We start from the raw sequence: 5,221 nt of genomic DNA, 5'->3' as shown, positions 1-5,221 counted from the left end.
TTTTTTCCATTGGACATTCTTTCTTGCTTTGTCAAAGATTAGTTGACCATAGAGTTGAGGGTCTATTTCTGGGCTCTCTCTATCTCTCTCTTTTTTTTTTTTTTGCCAATTTTAAATACAGTTTTATTTAAGACATTGCATTTTAACAATACAGTGCTTATAAAGTGCAATGTTTATTTCCTTTCCTTGTGCACATATTCCATAGTCAAGTATCAAGAATGCCTAGTTTTTTTTTTTTGCTATCACAGCTCAACATTACAACTGCCATGGAATTTGCTACAAATTTGGGTCCTTTGAATATTGTGTGTGGAACAATGCTCTACCTATTTATTCTCAGGTTGGTTTAGTCAACCTCTTCAGTGGTAGGCCCAGAGGAGGTATGACCAGAGGGAGGAACTCCACCACCAGGGAAGCCTCCAGGCATTCCTCCTGGCATACCCCCTGCACCCTGGTACAGCTTGGTGATGATGGGGTTGCAGACTTTCTCCAACTCTTTCTGCTGGTGTTCAGATTCTTCCTTCTCTGCAGTCTGGTTCTTATCAAGCCACTTAATGGTTTCATTGCACTTGTCAAGAATCTTCTGTTTGTCTTCATCATTTATCTTGCCCTGAAGTTTTTCATCTTCAACAGTTGCTTTCATGTTGAATGCATAAGACTCAATTGAATTCTTGGAAGACGACTTGTCCCACTGTTTCTCATCTTCAGCTTTGTACTTCTCAGCTTCCTGGACCATGTGCTCAATATCTTCTTTGCTCAAGCAGCCCTTGTCATTAGTGATGGTAATATTGTTCTCTTTTCCTGTGCTCTTATCCACAACAGAGACACTGGGGATACCATTAGCATCAATATCAAAAGTGACCTCAATCTGAGGAATGTCACGAGGAGCAGGGGGTATGCCTGTGAGTTCAAACTTTCCAAGTAGGTTGTTGTTCTTGGTCATGGCATGCTTATCATCATGAATAAGCACACCAGGCTGGTTGTCGGAGTAGGTAGTGAAGGTCTGTGTCTGTTTCATAGGAATGGTTCGTAGGAATGTTCTCTTGATGAGAACAGTCATGACTCCTCCAGTGGTTTCAATGCCAAGAGAAAGTGGAGTGACATCCAACAGCAGCAAATCTTGAACATTTTCAGATTTGTCTCCAGAAAGGATGGCTGCCTAGACAGCTGCACCATAAGCAACAGCCTCATCAGGGTTGATGCTCTTATTCAGTTCCTTTCCATTGAAGAAATCTTGGAGAAGTTTCTCAGTCTTGGGGATATGGGTAGAACCAACCACCAGGATAATATCATGGATCTGAGACTTGTCTAACTTGGCATCCCATAGGGCCTTCTCTACAGGGTCCAGGGTGCCATGGAACAGGTCAGCATTTAATTCTTCAAACTGGGCATGAGTGATAGGGGTATAGAAGTCGATTCCTTCATACAGAAAATCAATCTCAATACCGGCCTGGGTGCCGGAAGAAAGTGTATGCTTAGCACGTTCACAAGCAGTACAGAGGTGATGAACTGCCCTCTTGTTTTCACTGATATCTTTCTTATGTTTACACTTGAACTCTGCAATAAAATGGTTGACCATTCGGTTGTCAAAGTCTTCTCCACCTAAGTGGGTGTCTCCAGCTGTGGACTTAACCTCAAAGATCCCATCCTCAATAGTAAGGATTGACATATCAAAAGTGCCACCTCCTAAGTCAAAGATCAGCACATTCTTTTCAGCTTCAACTTTTTTATCTAAGCCATAAGCAATAGCAGCAGCAGTTGGCTCATTGATGATTCAAAGTACATTGAGACCAGCAATAGTTCCAGCATCTTTGGTAGCCTGATGCTGAGAATCATTGAAGTACGCAGGTACTGTGACAACTGCATTGGTAACCGTTTTCCCAAGATATGCCTCGGCGATTTCCTTCATTTTCATCAAAACCATAGAAGACACCTCCTCTGGATAAAAGCTTTTTGTCTCTCCCTTGTATTCTACTTGTACCTTGGGCCTGCCAGCATCATTCACCACCATGCAAGGCAAATGCTTCATATCAGACTGGACAACAGCATCATCAAATCTCCATCCAATCAGGCATTTGGCATCAAAAACTGTGTTGGTAGGGTTCATCACAACTTGGTTCTTTGCAGCATCACCAATCAATCGTTCGGTGTCCGTGAAGGCGACATAACTTGGGGTGGTCTGGTTTCCCTGATCATTGGCAATTATTTCCACTTTCCCATGCTGGAAGACACCCACGCAGGAGTAGGTGGTGCCAAGATCAATGCCAACTGCAGGTCCCTTAGACATGGTTGCTTCTCTGTGGGCCTGGCTCAGATTGAGAAGAACACAGCAATCCAAAGATGTAGCCCTGCATTCAATGAAACCCGGCTCTCTATTCTGTTCCATTGATCTATGTGTCTGTTTTTGTACCAGTACCATAATGTCTTGATGATGACAGCTTTGTAATAGAGCTTGAAGTCCGGAATTGTGATGCCACCAACTTTGGCTTTCTTTTTCAATATTCCTTTGGCTATTTGAGGTCTTTTCTGGTTCCATATAGATTTTAGGATTGTTTGTTCTATTTCTTTGAAAAAAAAAATGGATGGGATTTTGATAGGGCTTGCATTAAATGTGTAGATTTTAGGATTGTTTGTTCTATTTCTTTGAAAAAAAATGGATGGGATTTTGATAGGGCTTGCATTAAATGTGTAGATTGCTTTAGGTAGCATAGCCATTTTCACAACATTTGTTCTTCCAATCCATGAGCATGGAACATTTTTCCATTTCTTTGGAAAAACTCTCAGTTTTTCTCCATTGAGAATGATATTTGCAGTGGGTTTTTCATAGATTGCTTTGATAATATTGAGGTATGTGCCCTCTATCCCTACACTTTGAAGAGTTTTGATCAGGAAGGGATGCTGTAATTTGCTCTTTTCTTTTATTAATGTATCAGTTTTTCTCATGATTACTTTACAGTTTTCTGAGTACAGACTCTTTGCCTTTTTGGTTAGGTTTATTCCTACGTATCTTATAGTTTTGGGTGCAGTTGTAAATGGGATTGACTCCTTAATTTCTCTTTCTTCTGTTTTGTTGGTGGTATATAGAAAGGCAACTGATATCTGTGCATTGATTTTATATCCTGACACTTTATTCAATTCACGTATGAGTTTTAGCCACTTTGGGGTGGAGTCTTTTGAGTTTTCCACATAAAGTATCATATCATCTGCAAAGACTGAGAGTTTGACTTCTTCTTTGCCTACTTGGATGCCTTTAATTTCTTTTTGTTGTCTGATTGCTGAGGCTAGGACTTCTGGTACTATGTTGAATAGCAGTGGTGATAATGGACATCCCTGCCGTGTTCCTGACCTTAGCAGAAAAACTCTCAGTTTTTCTCCATTGAGAATGATATTTGCAGTGGGTTTTTCATAGATTGCTTTGATAATATTGAGGTATGTGCCCTCTATCCCTACACTATGAAGAGTTTTGATCAGGAAGGGATGCTGTACTTTGTCAAATGCTTTTTCAGCATCTATTGAGAGTACCATATGGTTCTTGTTCTTTCTTTTATTAATGTATTGTATCACATCAATTGTTTTTCAGGTGCTGAACCAACCTTGCAGCCCTGAAATAAATCCCACTTGGTCGCAGTGAACAATCCTTTTAATGTACTGTTGGATCCTATTGGCTAGTATTTTGGTGAGAATTTTTGCATCTGTGTTCATCAAGGATATTGGTCTGCAATTCTCTTTTTTGATGGGATCCTTGTCTGGTTTTGGGATCAAGGTGATGCTGGCCTCAGAAGATGAGTTTGGAAGTTTTTCTCTTGTTTCTATTTTTTGGAACAGTTTCTGGAGAATAGGAATTAGTTCTTCTTTAAATGTTTGGTAGAAATCCCCTGAGAAGCCCTCTGCCCCTGGACTTCTCTTTGTTTGGAGATTTTTGATGACTATTTCAATCTCCTTATTGGTTATGGGTCTGTTCAGGTTTTCTGTTTCTTCTTGGTTCAGTTGTGGTAGTTTGTATGTTCTAGGAATGCATCCATTTCTTCCAGATTGTCAAATTTGTTGGTTTAGAGTTGCTCATAGTATGTTCTTATAATTGTTTGTATTTCTTTGGTGTTGGTTGTGATCTCTCCTCTTTCATTCATGATTTTATTTACTTGGGTCCTTTCTCTTTTCTTTTTGATAAGTTGGCCAGGAGTTTATCAATCTTATTCATTCTTTCAAAGAACCAACTCCTAGTTTCATTGATTTGTTCTATTGTTTTTTTTTTTTTTTTCTATTTCATTGATTTCTGCTCTGATCTTTATTATTTCTCTTCTCCTGCTGGGTTTAGGATTTCTTTGTGTTCTTTATCCAGTTCCTTTAGGTAGGATTAGAATCTAATCTAGGGTTAGATTGTGTATTTGAGACCTTTCTTGTTTCTAGAGGAAGGCTTGTATCATTATATATTTTCCTCTCAGGACTGCCTTTGCTGTGTCCCACAGATTTTGAACTGTTGGTTTTCATTATCATTTGTTTCCATGAATTTTTTAAATTCTTCTTTAATTTCCTGGTTAACCCATTCATTCTTTAGAAAGATGCTGTTTAGTCTCCATGTATTTGGATTCTTTCCAAATTTCCTCTTGTGATTGAGTTCTAGCTTCAGAGCTTTGTGGTCTGAAAATATGCAGGGAATGATCCCAATCTTTTGATACTGGTTGAGACCTGATTTAGGACCGAGGATGGGATCTATTCTGGAGAATGTTCCATGTGCACTAGAGAAGAATGTGTATTCTGTTGCTTTGGGATGGAATGTTCTGAATATATCTGTGATGTCCATCTGATCCAGTGTGTCATTTAAGGCCTTTCTTTCCTTGTTGATCTTTTGCTTGGATGATCTACCCATTTCAGTGAGGGGAGTGTTAATGTCCCCTACTATTATTGTATTATTGTTGATGTGTTTCTTTGATTTTGTTATTAACTGGTTTATATAGTTGGCAGCTCCCATGTTAGGGGCATAGATATTTAAAATTGCTGTATTTTCTTGTTGGACAGACCCTTTGAGTATAATATAATGTCCTTCCTCATCTCTTATTATAGTGTTTGGCTTAAAATCTAACTGATCCGATATAAGAATTGCCACCCTAGCTTTCTTCTTATGTTAATTAGCATGTTAAATTGTTTTCCACCCCCTCACTTTAAGTCTGGAGGTGTCTTCAGTTCTAAAATGAGTTTCGTAGGCAGCATACTGATGGGTTTTGTT

At 39.1% G+C, this 5,221-nt stretch overlaps 1 pseudogene; it reads right to left on the bottom strand.

Moving 5' to 3' along the window:
* Positions 1 to 312: 312 nt before the first annotated feature.
* Positions 313 to 2,318, bottom strand: LOC116595400 (annotated as a pseudogene).
* Between the last annotated feature and the right edge of the window lie 2,903 nt (positions 2,319 to 5,221).

This window comes from Mustela erminea, chromosome 7, assembly GCF_009829155.1.
Source record: "Mustela erminea isolate mMusErm1 chromosome 7, mMusErm1.Pri, whole genome shotgun sequence".
NCBI lineage: Eukaryota > Metazoa > Chordata > Mammalia > Carnivora > Mustelidae > Mustela > Mustela erminea.
This window is presented reverse-complemented; position numbering and strand designations above follow the sequence as displayed.